The sequence below is a fragment of the Oryzias latipes genome, chromosome 10 (assembly GCF_053564925.1).
Source record: "Oryzias latipes strain Hd-rR chromosome 10, Olatipes_Hd-rR_3.1".
NCBI classification, from domain to species: Eukaryota; Metazoa; Chordata; class Actinopteri; order Beloniformes; family Adrianichthyidae; genus Oryzias; species Oryzias latipes.
This window is the reverse complement of record NC_136246.1, coordinates 186,763-210,689: the sequence shown is the minus strand read 5'-3', so window position 1 is coordinate 210,689 and position 23,927 is coordinate 186,763.

The window sequence follows — 23,927 nt, the reverse complement described above, 5'->3', positions numbered from 1 at the left end:
TCTCCACTTAGAAGCTGACAAGAAATGACACTTGCTTCACTTTTGAGTGCATATTGTACATAAAAACAAGTTTTTCATTCAAAAGTGTCATAAAAGCGTTTTCAGCTCCAAACAGCATTGTTTGGACTCGTCCAGTTACTGCGTGACAAGATATAACACGTTCTTCCTCTGCAAATGAGAACTTTGGCTTTGGAGTGCATTTTGGCCACAAAAAACAGTTTTTCATTCAAAAGTGTCAAAATAGCGTTTTCAGCTCTAGAAAGCACTGTTTTGCTTTCTCCACTTAGAAGCTGACAAGAAATGACACTTGCTTCACTTTTCAGTGCATATTGTACATAAAAACAAGTTTTTCATTCAAAAGTGTCATAAAAGCGTTTACAGCTCTAGAAAGCACTGTTTGGACTCGTCCAGTTACTGCGTGACAAGAGATAACACGTTCTTCATCTGCAAATGAGAACATTGGCTTTTTATTGCATTTTGGCCACAAAAAACAGTTTTTCATTCAAAAGTGTCAAAATAGCGTTTTCAGCTCTAGAAAGCACTGTTTTGACTTCTCCACTTAGAAGCTGACAAGAAATGACACTTGCTTCACTTTTGAGTGCATATTGTACATAAAAATCAGTTTTTCATTCAAAAGTGTCATAAAAGCGTTTACAGTTTACAGCTCAGTTTACGTTCTTCATCTGAAAATTAGAACTTTGACTTTTGAGTGCATTTTGGCCACAAAAAACAGTTTTTCATTCAAAAGTGTCATAAAAGCGTTTACAGCTCAAAACAGCACTGTTTGGACTTCCCCACCCTAGAAGCTGACAAGAAATAACACTTTCTTCTCTTTTGAGGGCATATTGTACATAAAAATCAGTTTTTCATTCAAAAGTGTCAAAATAGCGTTTTCAGCTCTAGAAAGCACTGTTTTGCTTTCTCCACTTAGAAGCTGACAAGAAATGACACTTGCTTCACTTTTGAGTGCATATTGTACATAAAAACAAGTTTTTCATTCAAAAGTGTCATAAAAGCGTTTACAGCTCTAGAAAGCACTGTTTGGACTCGTCCTGTTACTGCGTGACAACAGTTCTTCATCTGCAAATGAGAACATTGGCTTTTTATTGCATTTTGGCCACAAAAAAAAGTTTTTAATTCATAAGTGTCAAAATAGCGTTTTCAGCTCTAGAAAGCACTGTTTTGACTTCTCCACTTAGAAGCTGACAAGAAATGACACTTGCTTCACTTTTGAGTGCATATTGTACATAAAAATCAGTTTTTCATTCAAAAGTGTCATAAAAGCGTTTTCAGCTCAAAACAGCATGTTTGGACTTCTCCACTTACAAGGTGACAATATATAACACGTTCTTCATCTGAAAATTAGAACTTTGACTTTTGAGTGCATTTTGGCCACAAAAAACAGTTTTTCATTCAAAAGTGTCATTAAAGCGTTTTCAGCTCAAAACAGCACTGTTTGGACTTCTCCACTTACAAGGTGACAATATATAACACGTTCTTCATCTGAAAATTAGAACTTTGACTTTTGAGTGCATTTTGGCCACAAAAAACAGTTTTTCATACAAAAGTGTCAAAATAGCGTTTTCAGCTCTAAACAGCACTGTTTTGACTTCTCCACTTAGAAGCTGACAAGAAATGACACTTGCTTCACTTTTGAGTACATATTGTACATAAAAATCAGTTTTTCATTCAAAAGTGTCAAAATAGCGTTTTCAGCTCTAGAAAGCACTGTTTTGCTTTCTCCACTTAGAAGCTGACAAGAAATGACACTTGCTTCACTTTTCAGTGCATATTGTACATAAAAACAAGTTTTTCATTCAAAAGTGTCATAAAAGCGTTTACAGCTCTAGAAAGCACTGTTTGGACTCGTCCAGTTACTGCGTGACAAGAGATAACACGTTCTTCATCTGCAAATGAGAACATTGGCTTTTTATTGCATTTTGGCCACAAAAAAAAGTTTTTCATTCAAAAGTGTCAAAATAGCGTTTTCAGCTCTAGAAAGCACTGTTTTGACTTCTCCACTTAGAAGCTGACAAGAAATGACACTTGCTTCACTTTTGAGTGCATATTGTACATAAAAATCAGTTTTTCATTCAAAAGTGTCATAAAAGCGTTTTCAGCTCAAAACAGCACTGTTTGGACTTCTCCACTTACAAGGTGACAATATATAACACGTTCTTCATCTGAAAATTAGAACTTTGACTTTTGAGTGCATTTTGGCCACAAAAAACAGTTTTTCATTCAAAAGTGTCATAAAAGCGTTTACAGCTCAAAACAGCACTGTTTGGACTTCCCCACTTAGAAGCTGACAAGAAATAACACTTTCTTCTCTTTTGAGGGCATATTGTACATAAAAATCAGTTTTTCATTCAAAAGTGTCATAAAAGCGTTTTCAGCTCAAAACAGCACTGTTTGGACTTCTCCACTTACAAGGTGACAATATATAACACGTTCTTCATCTGAAAATTAGAACTTTGACTTTTGACTGCATTTTGGCCACAAAAAACAGTTTTTCATACAAAAGTGTCAAAATAGCGTTTTCAGCTCTAAACAGCACTGTTTTGACTTCTCCACTTAGAAGCTGACAAGAAATGACACTTGCTTCACTTTTGAGTGCATATTGTACATAAAAATCAGTTTTTCATTCAAAAGTGTCAAAATAGCGTTTTCAGCTCTAGAAAGCACTGTTTTGCTTTCTCCACTTAGAAGCTGACAAGAAATGACACTTGCTTCACTTTTGAGTGCATATTGTACATAAAAACAAGTTTTTCATTCAAAAGTGTCATAAAAGCGTTTTCAGCTCCAAACAGCATTGTTTGGACTCGTCCAGTTACTGCGTGACAAGATATAACACGTTCTTCCTCTGCAAATGAGAACTTTGGCTTTGGAGTGCATTTTGGCCACAAAAAACAGTTTTTCATTCAAAAGTGTCAAAATAGCGTTTTCAGCTCTAGAAAGCACTGTTTTGCTTTCTCCACTTAGAAGCTGACAAGAAATGACACTTGCTTCACTTTTCAGTGCATATTGTACATAAAAACAAGTTTTTCATTCAAAAGTGTCATAAAAGCGTTTACAGCTCTAGAAAGCACTGTTTGGACTCGTCCAGTTACTGCGTGACAAGAGATAACACGTTCTTCATCTGCAAATGAGAACATTGGCTTTTTATTGCATTTTGGCCACAAAAAACAGTTTTTCATTCAAAAGTGTTAAAATAGCGTTTTCAGCTCTAGAAAGCACTGTTTTGACTTCTCCACTTAGAAGCTGACAAGAAATGACACTTGCTTCACTTTTGAGTGCATATTGTACATAAAAATCAGTTTTTCATTCAAAAGTGTCATAAAAGCGTTTTCAGCTCAAAACAGCACTGTTTGGACTTCTCCACTTACAAGGTGACAATATATAACACGTTCTTCATCTGAAAATTAGAACTTTGACTTTTGAGTGCATTTTGGCCACAAAAAACAGTTTTTCATACAAAAGTGTCAAAATAGCGTTTTCAGCTCTAAACAGCACTGTTTTGACTTCTCCACTTAGAAGCTGACAAGAAATGACACTTGCTTCACTTTTGAGTACATATTGTACATAAAAATCAGTTTTTCATTCAAAAGTGTCAAAATAGCGTTTTCAGCTCTAGAAAGCACTGTTTTGCTTTCTCCACTTAGAAGCTGACAAGAAATGACACTTGCTTCACTTTTCAGTGCATATTGTACATAAAAACAAGTTTTTCATTCAAAAGTGTCATAAAAGCGTTTACAGCTCTAGAAAGCACTGTTTGGACTCGTCCAGTTACTGCGTGACAAGAGATAACACGTTCTTCATCTGCAAATGAGAACATTGGCTTTTTATTGCATTTTGGCCACAAAAAAAGTTTTTCATTCAAAAGTGTCAAAATAGCGTTTTCAGCTCTAGAAAGCACTGTTTTGACTTCTCCACTTAGAAGCTGACAAGAAATGACACTTGCTTCACTTTTGAGTGCATATTGTACATAAAAATCAGTTTTTCATTCAAAAGTGTCATAAAAGCGTTTTCAGCTCAAAACAGCACTGTTTGGACTTCTCCACTTACAAGGTGACAATATATAACACGTTCTTCATCTGAAAATTAGAACTTTGACTTTTGAGTGCATTTTGGCCACAAAAAACAGTTTTTCATTCAAAAGTGTCATAAAAACGTTTACAGCTCGAAACAGCACTGTTTGGACTTCTCCACTTACAAGGTGACAATATATAACACGTTCTTCATCTGAAAATTAGAACTTTGACTTTTGAGTGCATTTTGGCCACAAAAAACAGTTTTTCATTCAAAAGTGTCATAAAAGCGTTTACAGCTCAAAACAGCACTGTTTGGACTTCCCCACTTAGAAGCTGACAAGAAATAACACTTTCTTCTCTTTTGAGGGCATATTGTACATAAAAATCAGTTTTTCATTCAAAAGTGTCATAAAAGCGTTTTCAGCTCAAAACAGCACTGTTTTGACTCCACTTACAAGGTGACAATATATAACACGTTCTTCATCTGAAAATTAGCACTTTGACTTTTGACTGCATTTTGGCCACAAAAAACAGTTTTTCATACAAAAGTGTCAAAATAGCGTTTTCAGCTCTAAACAGCACTGTTTTGACCTCTCCACTTAGAAGCTGACAAGAAATGACACTTTCTTCACTTTTGAGTGCATATTGTACATAAAAATAAGTTTTTCATTCAAAAGTGTCAAAATAGCGTTTTCAGCTCTAGAAAGCACTGTTTTGACTTCTCCACTTAGAAGCTGACAAGAAATGACACTTGCTTCACTTTTGAGTACATATTGTACATAAAAATCAGTTTTTCATTCAAAAGTGTCATAAAAGCGTTTTCAGCTCAAAACAGCACTGTTTGGACTTGTCCACTTACAAGGTGACAATATATAACACGTTCTTCATCTGAAAATTAGAACTTTGACTTTTGAGTGCATTTTGGCCACAAAAAACAGTTTTTCATTCAAAAGTGTCATAAAAGCGTTTACAGCTCAAAACAGCACTGTTTGGACTTCTCCACTTACAAGGTGACAATATATAACAAGTTCTTCATCTGAAAATTAGAACTTTGACTTTTGAGTGCATTTTGGCCACAAAAAACAGTTTTTCATACAAAAGTGTCAAAATAGCGCTTTCAGCTCTAAACAGCACTGTTTTGACTTCTCCACTTAGAAGCTGACAAGAAATAACACTTTCTTCTCTTTTGAGGGCATATTGTACATAAAAATCAGTTTTTCATTCAAAAGTGTCAAAATAACGTTTTCAGCTCTAAAAAAGCGCTGTTTGACAAAAAATTTTTTTAGCAAAACATAGACTCAAATGTCAAAGTACTCATTTGCATCTCGAGAAAGTGTTAGCTTTTCTCACCTTGAAAATCAAAACAGTCATACTCTGAGCATAAAAGACTTTTTTTGACACTTTTGACTCAATAAATGATTTCTCAGAAAAAAATAGGCTCAAAAATAAGAGTTCTCATTTGCAGTTTAGGAAAGTGTTAGTTTTTGTCACGTTGTCATTTGAAACTTCAAACCAGTAATACTTAGAGCCAAAAACGCTTTTTTGACACTTTTGGCACTTTTGACTGACAAAAAGATTTCTTAGCAAAAAATAGACACAAAATTCAAAATCTCATTTGCAGTTCAAGAAAGTGTTAGTTTTTGTCATGTTGTTAGTTGAAAATTCAAACCAGTAAGACTTAGAGCCGAAAACGCTTTTTTGACACATTTGGCACTTTTGACTGACAAAATGATTTTTTAGCAAAAAACGCACCCAAAAGTCAAAGTTCTCATTTGCAGTTCAAGAAAGTGTTGTTTTCTGTCATGTTATAAGTTGAAAGTTCAAACCAGTCAGCAGTAAACGCTTTTTTTTACACTTTTGGCACTTTTGACTGACAAAATGATTTTTTAGCTAAAAACGCACCTAAAAGTCAAAATTCTCATTTGCATTTCAAGAAAGTGTTATTTTATGCAAAGTTGTAAGTTTAAAATTCAAAACAGTCATAGAGCCGAAAACGCTTTTTGTGACATTTTTGGCAGTTTTTAGCAACAAATGCACCCAAAAGTTGAAGTTCTCATTTGATGTTCAAGAAAGTTTTATTTTTTCTCATGTTGTCAGTTGAAACTTCAAACCAGTAATAGTTAGAGCCGAAAACACTTTTTTGACACTTTTGGCATTTTTAACTGACAAAATGATTTTTTAGCAAAAAACGCACCCAAAAGTCAAAATTCTCATTTGCAGTTCAAGAAAGTGTTATTTTATGCCACATTGTAAGTTTAAAATTCAAAGCAGTCATAGAGCCGAAAACGCTTTTTTGACACTTTTGGCACTTTTGACTGACAAAATGATTTTTTAGAAAAAAACGCACCCAAAAGTTGAAGTTCTCATTTGATGTTCAAGAAATTGTTATTTTACGCCACATTGTAAGTTTAAAATTCAAAACAGTCATAGAGCCGAAAACGCTTTTTTGACACTTTTGGTACTTTTGACTGACAAAATGATTTTTTTTAGTAACAAATGCACCCAAAAGTTGAAGTTCTCATTTGATGTTCAAGAAAGTTTTATTTTTTCTCATGTTGTCAGTTGAAACTTCAAACCAGTAATAGTTAGAGCCGAAAACACTTTTTTGACACTTTTGGCACTTTTGACTGACAAAATGATTTTTTAGCAAAAAACGCACCCAAAAGTCAAAATTCTCATTTGCAGTTCAAGAAAGTGTTATTTTATGCCACATTGTAAGTTTAAAATTCAAAACAGTCATAGAGCCGAAAACGCTTTTTTGACACTTTTGGCACTTTTGACTGACAAAATGATTTTTAGCAAAAAACGCACCCAAAAGTTGAAGTTCTCATTTGATGTTCAAGAAATTGTTATTTTATGCCACATTGTAAGTTTAAAATTCAAATCAGTCATAGAGCCAAAAACGCTTTTTTGACACTTTTGACTGACAAAATGATTTTTTTTAGAAACAAATGCACCCAAAAGTTGAAGTTCTCATTTGCAGTACAAGAAAGTGTTATTTTATGCAACGTTGTAAGTTTAAAATTCAAAACAGTCATAGAGCCGAAAACGCTTTTTTGACATTTTTGGCACTTTTGACTGACAAAATGATTTTTTTTAGCAACAAATGCACCCAAAAGTTTAAGTTCTCATTTGATGTTCAAGAAAGTTTTATATTTTCTCATGTTGTCAGTTGAAACTTCAAACCAGTAATAGTTAGAGCCGAAAACACTTTTTTGACACTTTTGGCACTTTTGACTGACAAAATGATTTTTTTTTTAAACAAATGCACCCAAAAGTTGAAGTTCTCATTTGCAGTTCAAGAAAGTGTTATTTTATGCAACGTTGTAAGTTTAAAATTCAAAACAGTCATAGAGCCGAAAACGCTTTTTTGACATTTTTGGCACTTTTGACTGAAAAAATAATTTTTTAGCAAAAAACGCACCCAAAAGTTGAAGTTCTCATTTGATGTTCAAGAAAGTGTTATTTTATGCCACATTGTAAGTTTAAAATTCAAAACAGTCATAGAGCCGAAAACGCTTTTTTGACACTTTTGGTACTTTTGACTGACAAAATGATTTTTTTTTAGCAACAAATGCACCCAAAAGTTGAAGTTCTCATTTGATGTTCAAGAAAGTTTTATTTTTTCTCATGTTGTCAGTTGAAACTTCAAACCAGTAATAGTTAGAGCCGAAAACACTTTTTTGACACTTTTGGCACTTTTGACTGACAAAATGATTTTTTTTAGAAACAAATGCACCCAAAAGTCAAAGTTCTCATTTGCAGTTCAAGAAAGAGTTATTATGTGCAATGTTGTAAGTTTAAAATTCAAAACAGTCATAGAGCCGAAAATGCTTTTTTGACATTTTTGGCACTTTTGACTGACAAAATGATTTTTTAGCAAAAAACGCACCCAAAAGTCAAAGTTCTCATTTGCATTTCAAGAAAGTGTTATTTTATGCAACGTTGTAAGTTTAAAATTCAAAACAGTCATAGAGCCGAAAACGCTTTTTTGACATTTTTGGCACTTTTGACTGACAAAATGATTTTTTAGCAAAAAACGCACCCAAAAGTTGAAGTTCTCATTTGATGTTCAAGAAATTGTTATTTTATGCCACATTGTAAGTTTAAAATTCAAAACAGTCATAGAGCCGAAAACGCTTTTTTTGACACTTTTGGTACTTTTGACTGACAAAATGATTTTTTTTAGCAACAAATGCACCCAAAAGTTGAAGTTCTCATTTGATGTTCAAGAAAGTTTTATTTTTTCTCATGTTGTCAGTTGAAATTTCAAACCAGTAATAGTTAGAGCCGAAAACACTTTTTTGACACTTTTGGCACTTTTGAGTGACAAAATGATTTTTTTTAGAAACAAATGCACCCAAAAGTTGAAGTTCTCATTTGATGTTCAAGAAAGTTTTATTTTTTCTCATGTTGTCAGTTGAAACTTCAAACCAGTAATAGTTATAGAGCCGAAAACGCTTTTTTGACACTTTTGGCACTTTTGACTGACAAATGATTTTTTTTTAGCAACAAATGCACCCAAAAGTTGAAGTTTTCATTGGCAGTTCAAGAAAGTGTTATTTTATGCAACGTTGTAAGTTTAAAATTCAAAACAGTCATAGAGCCGAAAACGCTTTTTTGACATTTTTGGCACTTTTGACTGACAAAATGATTTTTTAGCAAAAAACGCACCCAAAAGTTGAAGTTCTCATTTGATGTTCAAGAAATTGTTATTTTATGCCACATTGTAAGTTTAAAATTCAAAACAGTCATAGAGCCGAAAACGCTTTTTTGACACTTTTGGTACTTTTGACTGACAAAATGATTTGTTTTAGCAACAAATGCACCCAAAAGTTGAAGTTCTCATTTGACGTTCAAGAAAGTTTTCTTTTTTCTCATGTTGTCAGTTGAAACTTCAAACCAGTAATAGTTAGAGCCGAAAACACTTTTTTGACACTTTTGACTGACAAAATGATTTTTTTTAGAAACAAATGCACCCAAAAGTTGAAGTTCTCATTTGCAGTTCAAGAAAGTGTTATTTTATGCAACGTTGTAAGTTTAAAATTCAAAACAATCATAGAGCCGAAAACGCTTTTTTGACATTTTTGGCACTTTTGACTGACAAAATGATTTTTAGCAAAAAACGCACCCAAAAGTTGAAGTTCTCATTTGATGTTCAAGAAATTGTTATTTTATGCCACATTGTAAGTTTAAAATTCAAAACAGTCATAGAGCCGAAAACGCTTTTTTGACACTTTTGGCACTTTTGACTGACAAAATGATTTTTCAGCAAAAAACGCACCCAAAAGTTGAAGTTCTCATTTGATGTTCAAGAAATTGTTATTTTATGCCACATTGTAAGTTTAAAATTCAAAACAGTCATAGAGCCGAAAACGCTTTTTTTGACACTTTTGGTACTTTTGACTGACAAAATGATTTTTTTTAGCAACAAATGCACCCAAAAGTTGAAGTTCTCATTTGATGTTCAAGAAAGTTTTATTTTTTCTCATGTTGTCAGTTGAAACTTCAAACCAGTAATAGTTAGAGCCGAAAACACTTTTTTGACACTTTTGGCACTTTTGACTGACAAAATGATTTTTTTTAGAAACAAATGCACCCAAAAGTCAAAGTTCTCATTTGCAGTTCAAGAAAGAGTTATTATGTGCAATGTTGTAAGTTTAAAATTCAAAACAGTCATAGAGCCGAAAATGCTTTTTTGACATTTTTGGCACTTTTGACTGACAAAATGATTTTTTAGCAAAAAACGCACCCAAAAGTCAAAGTTCTCATTTGCATTTCAAGAAAGTGTTATTTTATGCAACGTTGTAAGTTTAAAATTCAAAACAGTCATAGAGCCGAAAACACTTTTTTGACACTTTTGGCACTTTTGAGTGACAAAATGATTTTTTTTAGAAACAAATGCACCCAAAAGTTGAAGTTCTCATTTGATGTTCAAGAAAGTTTTATTTTTTCTCATGTTGTCAGTTGAAACTTCAAACCAGTAATAGTTATAGAGCCGAAAACGCTTTTTTGACACTTTTGGTACTTTTGACTGACAAATGATTTTTTTTTAGCAACAAATGCACCCAAAAGTTGAAGTTCTCATTGGCAGTTCAAGAAAGTGTTATTTTATGCAACGTTGTAAGTTTAAAATTCAAAACAGTCATAGAGCCGAAAACGCTTTTTTGACATTTTTGGCACTTTTGACTGACAAAATGATTTTTTAGCAAAAAACGCACCCAAAAGTTGAAGTTCTCATTTGATGTTCAAGAAATTGTTATTTTATGCCACATTGTAAGTTTAAAATTCAAAACAGTCATAGAGCCGAAAACGCTTTTTTGACACTTTTGGTACTTTTGACTGACAAAATGATTTGTTTTAGCAACAAATGCACCCAAAAGTTGAAGTTCTCATTTGACGTTCAAGAAAGTTTTCTTTTTTCTCATGTTGTCAGTTGAAACTTCAAACCAGTAATAGTTAGAGCCGAAAACACTTTTTTGACACTTTTGACTGACAAAATGATTTTTTTTAGAAACAAATGCACCCAAAAGTTGAAGTTCTCATTTGCAGTTCAAGAAAGTGTTATTTTATGCAACGTTGTAAGTTTAAAATTCAAAACAATCATAGAGCCGAAAACGCTTTTTTGACATTTTTGGCACTTTTGACTGACAAAATGATTTTTAGCAAAAAACGCACCCAAAAGTTGAAGTTCTCATTTGATGTTCAAGAAATTGTTATTTTATGCCACATTGTAAGTTTAAAATTCAAAACAGTCATAGAGCCGAAAACGCTTTTTTGACACTTTTGGCACTTTTGACTGACAAAATGATTTTTCAGCAAAAAACGCACCCAAAAGTTGAAGTTCTCATTTGATGTTCAAGAAATTGTTATTTTATGCCACATTGTAAGTTTAAAATTCAAAACAGTCATAGAGCCGAAAACGCTTTTTTGACACTTTTGGTACTTTTGACTGACAAAATGATTTTTTTTAGCAACAAATGCACCCAAAAGTTGAAGTTCTCATTTGCAGTTCAAGAAAGTGTTATTTTTTCTCATGTTGTCAGTTGAAACTTCAAACCAGTAATAGTTAGAGCCGAAAACACTTTTTTGACACTTTTGGCACTTTTGACTGACAAAATGATTTTTTTTTTAAACAAATGCACCCAAAAGTTGAAGTTCTCATTTGCAGTTCAAGAAAGTGTTATTTTATGCAACGTTGTAAGTTTAAAATTCAAAACAGTCATAGAGCCGAAAACGCTTTTTTGACATTTTTGGCACTTTTGACTGAAAAAATAATTTTTTAGCAAAAAACGCACCCAAAAGTTGAAGTTCTCATTTGATGTTCAAGAAAGTGTTATTTTATGCCACATTGTAAGTTTAAAATTCAAAACAGTCATAGAGCCGAAAACGCTTTTTTGACACTTTTGGTACTTTTGACTGACAAAATGATTTTTTTTTAGCAACAAATGCACCCAAAAGTTGAAGTTCTCATTTGATGTTCAAGAAAGTTTTATTTTTTCTCATGTTGTCAGTTGAAACTTCAAACCAGTAATAGTTAGAGCCGAAAACACTTTTTTGACACTTTTGGCACTTTTGACTGACAAAATGATTTTTTTTAGAAACAAATGCACCCAAAAGTCAAAGTTCTCATTTGCAGTTCAAGAAAGAGTTATTATGTGCAATGTTGTAAGTTTAAAATTCAAAACAGTCATAGAGCCGAAAATGCTTTTTTGACATTTTTGGCACTTTTGACTGACAAAATGATTTTTTAGCAATAAACGCACCCAAAAGTCAAAGTTCTCATTTGCATTTCAAGAAAGTGTTATTTTATGCAACGTTGTAAGTTTAAAATTCAAAACAGTCATAGAGCCGAAAACGCTTTTTTGACATTTTTGGCACTTTTGACTGACAAAATGATTTTTTAGCAAAAAACGCACCCAAAAGTTGAAGTTCTCATTTGATGTTCAAGAAATTGTTATTTTATGCCACATTGTAAGTTTAAAATTCAAAACAGTCATAGAGCCGAAAACGCTTTTTTGACACTTTTGGTACTTTTGACTGACAAAATGATTTTTTTTTAGCAACAAATGCACCCAAAAGTTGAAGTTCTCATTTGATGTTCAAGAAAGTTTTATTTTTTCTCATGTTGTCAGTTGAAATTTCAAACCAGTAATAGTTAGAGCCGAAAACACTTTTTTGACACTTTTGGCACTTTTGAGTGACAAAATGATTTTTTTTAGAAACAAATGCACCCAAAAGTTGAAGTTCTCATTTGATGTTCAAGAAAGTTTTATTTTTTCTCATGTTGTCAGTTGAAACTTCAAACCAGTAATAGTTATAGAGCCGAAAACGCTTTTTTGACACTTTTGGCACTTTTGACTGACAAATGATTTTTTTTTAGCAACAAATGCACCCAAAAGTTGAAGTTTTCATTGGCAGTTCAAGAAAGTGTTATTTTATGCAACGTTGTAAGTTTAAAATTCAAAACAGTCATAGAGCCGAAAACGCTTTTTTGACATTTTTGGCACTTTTGACTGACAAAATGATTTTTTAGCAAAAAACGCACCCAAAAGTTGAAGTTCTCATTTGATGTTCAAGAAATTGTTATTTTATGCCACATTGTAAGTTTAAAATTCAAAACAGTCATAGAGCCGAAAACGCTTTTTTGACACTTTTGGTACTTTTGACTGACAAAATGATTTGTTTTAGCAACAAATGCACCCAAAAGTTGAAGTTCTCATTTGCAGTTCAAGAAAGTTTTCTTTTTTCTCATGTTGTCAGTTGAAACTTCAAACCAGTAATAGTTAGAGCCGAAAACACTTTTTTGACACTTTTGACTGACAAAATGATTTTTTTTAGAAACAAATGCACCCAAAAGTTGAAGTTCTCATTTGCAGTTCAAGAAAGTGTTATTTTATGCAACGTTGTAAGTTTAAAATTCAAAACAATCATAGAGCCGAAAACGCTTTTTTGACATTTTTGGCACTTTTGACTGACAAAATGATTTTTTTTAGAAACAAATGCACCCAAAAGTTGAAGTTCTCATTTGATGTTCAAGAAATTGTTATTTTATGCCACATTGTAAGTTTAAAATTCAAAACAGTCATAGAGCCGAAAACGCTTTTTTGACACTTTTGGCACTTTTGACTGACAAAATGATTTTTCAGCAAAAAACGCACCCAAAAGTTGAAGTTCTCATTTGATGTTCAAGAAATTGTTATTTTATGCCACATTGTAAGTTTAAAATTCAAAACAGTCATAGAGCCGAAAACGCTTTTTTGACACTTTTGGTACTTTTGACTGACAAAATGATTTTTTTTAGCAACAAATGCACCCAAAAGTTGAAGTTCTCATTTGCAGTTCAAGAAAGTGTTATTTTTTCTCATGTTGTCAGTTGAAACTTCAAACCAGTAATAGTTAGAGCCGAAAACACTTTTTTGACACTTTTGGCACTTTTGACTGACAAAATGATTTTTTTTAGAAACAAATGCACCCAAAAGTCAAAGTTCTCATTTGCAGTTCAAGAAAGAGTTATTATGTGCAATGTTGTAAGTTTAAAATTCAAAACAGTCATAGAGCCGAAAATGCTTTTTTGACATTTTTGGCACTTTTGACTGACAAAATGATTTTTTAGCAAAAAACGCACCCAAAAGTCAAAGTTCTCATTTGCATTTCAAGAAAGTGTTATTTTATGCAACGTTGTAAGTTTAAAATTCAAAACAGTCATAGAGCCGAAAACGCTTTTTTGACACTTTTGGCACTTTTGACTGACAAAATGATTTTTTAGCAAAAAACGCACCCAAAAGTTGAAGTTCTCATTTGATGTTCAAGAAATTGTTATTTTATGCCACATTGTAAGTTTAAAATTCAAAACAGTCATAGAGCCGAAAACGCTTTTTTGACACTTTTGGTACTTTTGACTGACAAAATGATTTTTTTTAGCAACAAATGCACCCAAAAGTTGAAGTTCTCATTTGATGTTCGAGAAAGTTTTATTTTTTCTCATGTTGTCAGTTGAAATTTCAAACCAGTAATAGTTAGAGCCGAAAACACTTTTTTGACACTTTTGGCACTTTTGAGTGACAAAATGATTTTTTTTAGAAACAAATGCACCCAAAAGTTGAAGTTCTCATTTGATGTTCAAGAAAGTTTTATTTTTTCTCATGTTGTCAGTTGAAACTTCAAACCAGTAATAGTTATAGAGCCGAAAACGCTTTTTTGACACTTTTGGCACTTTTGACTGACAAATGATTTTTTTTTAGCAATAAATGCACCCAAAAGTTGAAGTTCTCATTGGCAGTTCAAGAAAGTGTTATTTTATGCAACGTTGTAAGTTTAAAATTCAAAACAGTCATAGAGCCGAAAACGCTTTTTTGACATTTTTGGCACTTTTGACTGACAAAATGATTTTTTAGCAAAAAACGCACCCAAAAGTTGAAGTTCTCATTTGATGTTCAAGAAATTGTTATTTTATGCCACATTGTAAGTTTAAAATTCAAAACAGTCATAGAGCCGAAAACGCTTTTTTGACACTTTTGGTACTTTTGACTGACAAAATGATTTGTTTTAGCAACAAATGCACCCAAAAGTTGAAGTTCTCATTTGACGTTCAAGAAAGTTTTATTTTTTCTCATGTTGTCAGTTGAAACTTCAAACCAGTAATAGTTAGAGCCGAAAACACTTTTTTGACACTTTTGACTGACAAAATGATTTTTTTTAGAAACAAATGCACCCAAAAGTTGAAGTTCTCATTTGCAGTACAAGAAAGTGTTATTTTATGCAACGTTGTAAGTTTAAAATTCAAAACAGTCATAGAGCCGAAAACGCTTTTTTGACATTTTTGGCACTTTTGACTGACAAAATGATTTTTTTTAGCAACAAATGCACCCAAAAGTTTAAGTTCTCATTTGATGTTCAAGAAAGTTTTATATTTTCTCATGTTGTCAGTTGAAACTTCAAACCAGTAATAGTTAGAGCCGAAAACACTTTTTTGACACTTTTGGCACTTTTGACTGACAAAATGATTTTTTTTTTAAACAAATGCACCCAAAAGTTGAAGTTCTCATTTGCAGTTCAAGAAAGTGTTATTTTATGCAACGTTGTAAGTTTAAAATTCAAAACAGTCATAGAGCCGAAAACGCTTTTTTGACATTTTTGGCACTTTTGACTGAAAAAATAATTTTTTAGCAAAAAACGCACCCAAAAGTTGAAGTTCTCATTTGATGTTCAAGAAAGTGTTATTTTATGCCACATTGTAAGTTTAAAATTCAAAACAGTCATAGAGCCGAAAACGCTTTTTTGACACTTTTGGTACTTTTGACTGACAAAATGATTTTTTTTTAGCAACAAATGCACCCAAAAGTTGAAGTTCTCATTTGATGTTCAAGAAAGTTTTATTTTTTCTCATGTTGTCAGTTGAAACTTCAAACCAGTAATAGTTAGAGCCGAAAACACTTTTTTGACACTTTTGGCACTTTTGACTGACAAAATGATTTTTTTTAGAAACAAATGCACCCAAAAGTCAAAGTTCTCATTTGCAGTTCAAGAAAGAGTTATTATGTGCAATGTTGTAAGTTTAAAATTCAAAACAGTCATAGAGCCGAAAATGCTTTTTTGACATTTTTGGCACTTTTGACTGACAAAATGATTTTTTAGCAAAAAACGCACCCAAAAGTCAAAGTTCTCATTTGCATTTCAAGAAAGTGTTATTTTATGCAACGTTGTAAGTTTAAAATTCAAAACAGTCATAGAGCCGAAAACGCTTTTTTGACATTTTTGGCACTTTTGACTGACAAAATGATTTTTTAGCAAAAAACGCACCCAAAAGTTGAAGTTCTCATTTGATGTTCAAGAAATTGTTATTTTATGCCACATTGTAAGTTTAAAATTCAAAACAGTCATAGAGCCGAAAACGCTTTTTTGACACTTTTGGTACTTTTGACTGACAAAATGATTTTTTTTAGCAACAAATGCACCCAAAAGTTGAAGTTCTCATTTGATGTTCAAGAAAGTTTTATTTTTTCTCATGTTGTCAGTTGAAATTTCAAACCAGTAATAGTTAGAGCCGAAAACACTTTTTTGACACTTTTGGCACTTTTGAGTGACAAAATGATTTTTTTTAGAAACAAATGCACCCAAAAGTTGAAGTTCTCATTTGATGTTCAAGAAAGTTTTATTTTTTCTCATGTTGTCAGTTGAAACTTCAAACCAGTAATAGTTATAGAGCCGAAAACGCTTTTTTGACACTTTTGGCACTTTTGACTGACAAATGATTTTTTTTTAGCAACAAATGCACCCAAAAGTTGAAGTTTTCATTGGCAGTTCAAGAAAGTGTTATTTTATGCAACGTTGTAAGTTTAAAATTCAAAACAGTCATAGAGCCGAAAACGCTTTTTTGACATTTTTGGCACTTTTGACTGACAAAATGATTTTTTAGCAAAAAACGCACCCAAAAGTTGAAGTTCTCATTTGATGTTCAAGAAATTGTTATTTTATGCCACATTGTAAGTTTAAAATTCAAAACAGTCATAGAGCCGAAAACGCTTTTTTGACACTTTTGGTACTTTTGACTGACAAAATGATTTGTTTTAGCAACAAATGCACCCAAAAGTTGAAGTTCTCATTTGACGTTCAAGAAAGTTTTCTTTTTTCTCATGTTGTCAGTTGAAACTTCAAACCAGTAATAGTTAGAGCCGAAAACACTTTTTTGACACTTTTGACTGACAAAATGATTTTTTTTAGAAACAAATGCACCCAAAAGTTGAAGTTCTCATTTGCAGTTCAAGAAAGTGTTATTTTATGCAACGTTGTAAGTTTAAAATTCAAAACAATCATAGAGCCGAAAACGCTTTTTTGACATTTTTGGCACTTTTGACTGACAAAATGATTTTTAGCAAAAAACGCACCCAAAAGTTGAAGTTCTCATTTGATGTTCAAGAAATTGTTATTTTATGCCACATTGTAAGTTTAAAATTCAAAACAGTCATAGAGCCGAAAACGCTTTTTTGACACTTTTGGCACTTTTGACTGACAAAATGATTTTTCAGCAAAAAACGCACCCAAAAGTTGAAGTTCTCATTTGATGTTCAAGAAATTGTTATTTTATGCCACATTGTAAGTTTAAAATTCAAAACAGTCATAGAGCCGAAAACGCTTTTTTTGACACTTTTGGTACTTTTGACTGACAAAATGATTTTTTTTAGCAACAAATGCACCCAAAAGTTGAAGTTCTCATTTGATGTTCAAGAAAGTTTTATTTTTTCTCATGTTGTCAGTTGAAACTTCAAACCAGTAATAGTTAGAGCCGAAAACACTTTTTTGACACTTTTGACTGACAAAATGATTTTTTTTAGAAACAAATGCACCCAAAAGTTGAAGTTCTCATTTGCAGTTCAAGAAAGTGTTATTTTATGCAACGTTGTAAGTTTAAAATTCAAAACAATCATAGAGCCGAAAACGCTTTTTTGACATTTTTGGCACTTTTGACTGACAAAATGATTTTTAGCAAAAAACGCACCCAAAAGTTGAAGTTCTCATTTGATGTTCAAGAAATTGTTATTTTATGCCACATTGTAAGTTTAAAATTCAAAACAGTCATAGAGCCGAAAACGCTTTTTTGACACTTTTGGCACTTTTGACTGACAAAATGATTTTTCAGCAAAAAACGCACCCAAAAGTTGAAGTTCTCATTTGATGTTCAAGAAATTGTTATTTTATGCCACATTGTAAGTTTAAAATTCAAAACAGTCATAGAGCCGAAAACGCTTTTTTGACACTTTTGGTACTTTTGACTGACAAAATGATTTTTTTTAGCAACAAATGCACCCAAAAGTTGAAGTTCTCATTTGCAGTTCAAGAAAGTGTTATTTTTTCTCATGTTGTCAGTTGAAACTTCAAACCAGTAATAGTTAGAGCCGAAAACACTTTTTTGACACTTTTGGCACTTTTGACTGACAAAATGATTTTTTTTAGAAACAAATGCACCCAAAAGTCAAAGTTCTCATTTGCAGTTCAAGAAAGAGTTATTATGTGCAATGTTGTAAGTTTAAAATTCAAAACAGTCATAGAGCCGAAAATGCTTTTTTGACATTTTTGGCACTTTTGACTGACAAAATGATTTTTTAGCAAAAAACGCACCCAAAAGTCAAAGTTCTCATTTGCATTTCAAGAAAGTGTTATTTTATGCAACGTTGTAAGTTTAAAATTCAAAACAGTCATAGAGCCGAAAACGCTTTTTTGACATTTTTGGCACTTTTGACTGACAAAATGATTTTTTAGCAAAAAACGCACCCAAAAGTTGAAGTTCTCATTTGATGTTCAAGAAATTGTTATTTTATGCCACATTGTAAGTTTAAAATTCAAAACAGTCATAGAGCCGAAAACGCTTTTTTGACACTTTTGGTACTTTTGACTGACAAAATGATTTTTTTTAGCAACAAATGCACCCAAAAGTTGAAGTTCTCATTTGATGTTCGAGAAAGTTTTATTTTTTCTCATGTTGTCAGTTGAAATTTCAAACCAGTAATAGTTAGAGCCGAAAACACTTTTTTGACACTTTTGGCACTTTTGAGTGACAAAATGATTTTTTTTAGAAACAAATGCACCCAAAAGTTGAAGTTCTCATTTGATGTTCAAGAAAGTTTTATTTTTTCTCATGTTGTCAGTTGAAACTTCATACCAGTAATAGTTATAGAGCCGAAAACGCTTTTTTGACACTTTTGGCACTTTTGACTGACAAATGATTTTTTTTTAGCAATAAATGCACCCAAAAGTTGAAGTTCTCATTGGCAGTTCAAGAAAGTGTTATTTTATGCAACGTTGTAAGTTTAAAATTCAAAACAGTCATAGAGCCGAAAACGCTTTTTTGACATTTTTGGCACTTTTGACTGACAAAATGATTTTTTAGCAAAAAACGCACCCAAAAGTTGAAGTTCTCATTTGATGTTCAAGAAATTGTTATTTTATGCCACATTGTAAGTTTAAAATTCAAAACAGTCATAGAGCCGAAAACGCTTTTTTGACACTTTTGGTACTTTTGACTGACAAAATGATTTGTTTTAGCAACAAATGCACCCAAAAGTTGAAGTTCTCATTTGACGTTCAAGAAAGTTTTATTTTTTCTCATGTTGTCAGTTGAAACTTCAAACCAGTAATAGTTAGAGCCGAAAACACTTTTTTGACACTTTTGACTGACAAAATGATTTTTTTTAGAAACAAATGCACCCAAAAGTTGAAGTTCTCATTTGCAGTTCAAGAAAGTGTTATTTTATGCAACGTTGTAAGTTTAAAATTCAAAACAATCATAGAGCCGAAAACGCTTTTTTGACATTTTTGGCACTTTTGACTGACAAAATGATTTTTAGCAAAAAACGCACCCAAAAGTTGAAGTTCTCATTTGATGTTCAAGAAATTGTTATTTTATGCCACATTGTAAGTTTAAAATTCAAAACAGTCATAGAGCCGAAAACGCTTTTTTGACACTTTTGGCACTTTTGACTGACAAAATGATTTTTCAGCAAAAAACGCACCCAAAAGTTGAAGTTCTCATTTGATGTTCAAGAAATTGTTATTTTATGCCACATTGTAAGTTTAAAATTCAAAACAGTCATAGAGCCGAAAACGCTTTTTTGACACTTTTGGTACTTTTGACTGACAAAATGATTTTTTTTAGCAACAAATGCACCCAAAAGTTGAAGTTCTCATTTGATGTTCAAGAAAGTTTTATTTTTTCTCATGTTGTCAGTTGAAACTTCAAACCAGTAATAGTTAGAGCCGAAAACACTTTTTTGACACTTTTGACTGACAAAATGATTTTTTTTTAGAAACAAATGCACCCAAAAGTTGAAGTTCTCATTTGCAGTACAAGAAAGTGTTATTTTATGCAACGTTGTAAGTTTAAAATTCAAAACAGTCATAGAGCCGAAAACGCTTTTTTGACATTTTTGGCACTTTTGACTGACAAAATGATTTTTTTTAGCAACAAATGCACCCAAAAGTTTAAGTTCTCATTTGATGTTCAAGAAAGTTTTATATTTTCTCATGTTGTCAGTTGAAACTTCAAACCAGTAATAGTTAGAGCCGAAAACACTTTTATGACACTTTTGGCACTTTTGACTGACAAAATGATTTTTTTTTTAAACAAATGCACCCAAAAGTTGAAGTTCTCATTTGCAGTTCAAGAAAGTGTTATTTTATGCAACGTTGTAAGTTTAAAATTCAAAACAGTCATAGAGCCGAAAACGCTTTTTTGACATTTTTGGCACTTTTGACTGAAAAAATAATTTTTTAGCAAAAAACGCACCCAAAAGTTGAAGTTCTCATTTGATGTTCAAGAAAGTGTTATTTTATGCCACATTGTAAGTTTAAAATTCAAAACAGTCATAGAGCCGAAAACGCTTTTTTGACACTTTTGGTACTTTTGACTGACAAAATGATTTTTTTTTAGCAACAAATGCACCCAAAAGTTGAAGTTCTCATTTGATGTTCAAGAAAGTTTTATTTTTTCTCATGTTGTCAGTTGAAACTTCAAACCAGTAATAGTTAGAGCCGAAAACACTTTTTTGACACTTTTGGCACTTTTGACTGACAAAATGATTTTTTTTAGAAACAAATGCACCCAAAAGTCAAAGTTCTCATTTGCAGTTCAAGAAAGAGTTATTATGTGCAATGTTGTAAGTTTAAAATTCAAAACAGTCATAGAGCCGAAAATGCTTTTTTGACATTTTTGGCACTTTTGACTGACAAAATGATTTTTTAGCAAAAAACGCACCCAAAAGTCAAAGTTCTCATTTGCATTTCAAGAAAGTGTTATTTTATGCAACGTTGTAAGTTTAAAATTCAAAACAGTCATAGAGCCGAAAACGCTTTTTTGACATTTTTGGCACTTTTGACTGACAAAATGATTTTTTAGCAAAAAACGCACCCAAAAGTTGAAGTTCTCATTTGATGTTCAAGAAATTGTTATTTTATGCCACATTGTAAGTTTAAAATTCAAAACAGTCATAGAGCCGAAAACGCTTTTTTGACACTTTTGGTACTTTTGACTGACAAAATGATTTTTTTTAGCAACAAATGCACCCAAAAGTTGAAGTTCTCATTTGATGTTCAAGAAAGTTTTATTTTTTCTCATGTTGTCAGTTGAAATTTCAAACCAGTAATAGTTAGAGCCGAAAACACTTTTTTGACACTTTTGGCACTTTTGAGTGACAAAATGATTTTTTTTAGAAACAAATGCACCCAAAAGTTGAAGTTCTCATTTGATGTTCAAGAAAGTTTTATTTTTTCTCATGTTGTCAGTTGAAACTTCAAACCAGTAATAGTTATAGAGCCGAAAACGCTTTTTTGACACTTTTGGCACTTTTGACTGACAAATGATTTTTTTTTAGCAACAAATGCACCCAAAAGTTGAAGTTTTCATTGGCAGTTCAAGAAAGTGTTATTTTATGCAACGTTGTAAGTTTAAAATTCAAAACAGTCATAGAGCCGAAAACGCTTTTTTGACATTTTTGGCACTTTTGACTGACAAAATGATTTTTTAGCAAAAAACGCACCCAAAAGTTGAAGTTCTCATTTGATGTTCAAGAAATTGTTATTTTATGCCACATTGTAAGTTTAAAATTCAAAACAGTCATAGAGCCGAAAACGCTTTTTTGACACTTTTGGTACTTTTGACTGACAAAATGATTTGTTTTAGCAACAAATGCACCCAAAAGTTGAAGTTCTCATTTGACGTTCAAGAAAGTTTTCTTTTTTCTCATGTTGTCAGTTGAAACTTCAAACCAGTAATAGTTAGAGCCGAAAACACTTTTTTGACACTTTTGACTGACAAAATGATTTTTTTTTAGAAACAAATGCACCCAAAAGTTGAAGTTCTCATTTGCAGTTCAAGAAAGTGTTATTTTATGCAACGTTGTAAGTTTAAAATTCAAAACAATCATAGAGCCGAAAACGCTTTTTTGACATTTTTGGCACTTTTGACTGACAAAATGATTTTTAGCAAAAAACGCACCCAAAAGTTGAAGTTCTCATTTGATGTTCAAGAAATTGTTATTTTATGCCACATTGTAAGTTTAAAATTCAAAACAGTCATAGAGCCGAAAACGCTTTTTTGACACTTTTGGCACTTTTGACTGACAAAATGATTTTTCAGCAAAAAACGCACCCAAAAGTTGAAGTTCTCATTTGATGTTCAAGAAATTGTTATTTTATGCCACATTGTAAGTTTAAAATTCAAAACAGTCATAGAGCCGAAAACGCTTTTTTGACACTTTTGGTACTTTTGACTGACAAAATGATTTTTTTTAGCAACAAATGCACCCAAAAGTTGAAGTTCTCATTTGATGTTCAAGAAAGTGTTATTTTTTCTCATGTTGTCAGTTGAAACTTCAAACCAGTAATAGTTAGAGCCGAAAACACTTTTTTGACACTTTTGGCACTTTTGACTGACAAAATGATTTTTTTTAGAAACAAATGCACCCAAAAGTCAAAGTTCTCATTTGCAGTTCAAGAAAGAGTTATTATGTGCAATGTTGTAAGTTTAAAATTCAAAACAGTCATAGAGCCGAAAATGCTTTTTTGACATTTTTGGCACTTTTGACTGACAAAATGATTTTTTAGCAAAAAACGCACCCAAAAGTCAAAGTTCTCATTTGCATTTCAAGAAAGTGTTATTTTATGCAACGTTGTAAGTTTAAAATTCAAAACAGTCATAGAGCCGAAAACGCTTTTTTGACATTTTTGGCACTTTTGACTGACAAAATGATTTTTTAGCAAAAAACGCACCCAAAAGTTGAAGTTCTCATTTGATGTTCAAGAAATTGTTATTTTATGCCACATTGTAAGTTTAAAATTCAAAACAGTCATAGAGCCGAAAACGCTTTTTTGACACTTTTGGTACTTTTGACTGACAAAATGATTTTTTTTAGCAACAAATGCACCCAAAAGTTGAAGTTCTCATTTGATGTTCGAGAAAGTTTTATTTTTTCTCATGTTGTCAGTTGAAATTTCAAACCAGTAATAGTTAGAGCCGAAAACACTTTTTTGACACTTTTGGCACTTTTGAGTGACAAAATGATTTTTTTTAGAAACAAATGCACCCAAAAGTTGAAGTTCTCATTTGATGTTCAAGAAAGTTTTATTTTTTCTCATGTTGTCAGTTGAAACTTCAAACCAGTAATAGTTATAGAGCCGAAAACGCTTTTTTGACACTTTTGGCACTTTTGACTGACAAATGATTTTTTTTTAGCAATAAATGCACCCAAAAGTTGAAGTTCTCATTGGCAGTTCAAGAAAGTGTTATTTTATGCAACGTTGTAAGTTTAAAATTCAAAACAGTCATAGAGCCGAAAACGCTTTTTTGACATTTTTGGCACTTTTGACTGACAAAATGATTTTTTAGCAAAAAACGCACCCAAAAGTTGAAGTTCTCATTTGATGTTCAAGAAATTGTTATTTTATGCCACATTGTAAGTTTAAAATTCAAAACAGTCATAGAGCCGAAAACGCTTTTTTGACACTTTTGGTACTTTTGACTGACAAAATGATTTGTTTTAGCAACAAATGCACCCAAAAGTTGAAGTTCTCATTTGACGTTCAAGAAAGTTTTATTTTTTCTCATGTTGTCAGTTGAAACTTCAAACCAGTAATAGTTAGAGCCGAAAACACTTTTTTGACACTTTTGACTGACAAAATGATTTTTTTTAGAAACAAATGCACCCAAAAGTTGAAGTTCTCATTTGCAGTTCAAGAAAGTGTTATTTTATGCAACGTTGTAAGTTTAAAATTCAAAACAATCATAGAGCCGAAAACGCTTTTTTGACATTTTTGGCACTTTTGACTGACAAAATGATTTTTAGCAAAAAACGCACCCAAAAGTTGAAGTTCTCATTTGATGTTCAAGAAATTGTTATTTTATGC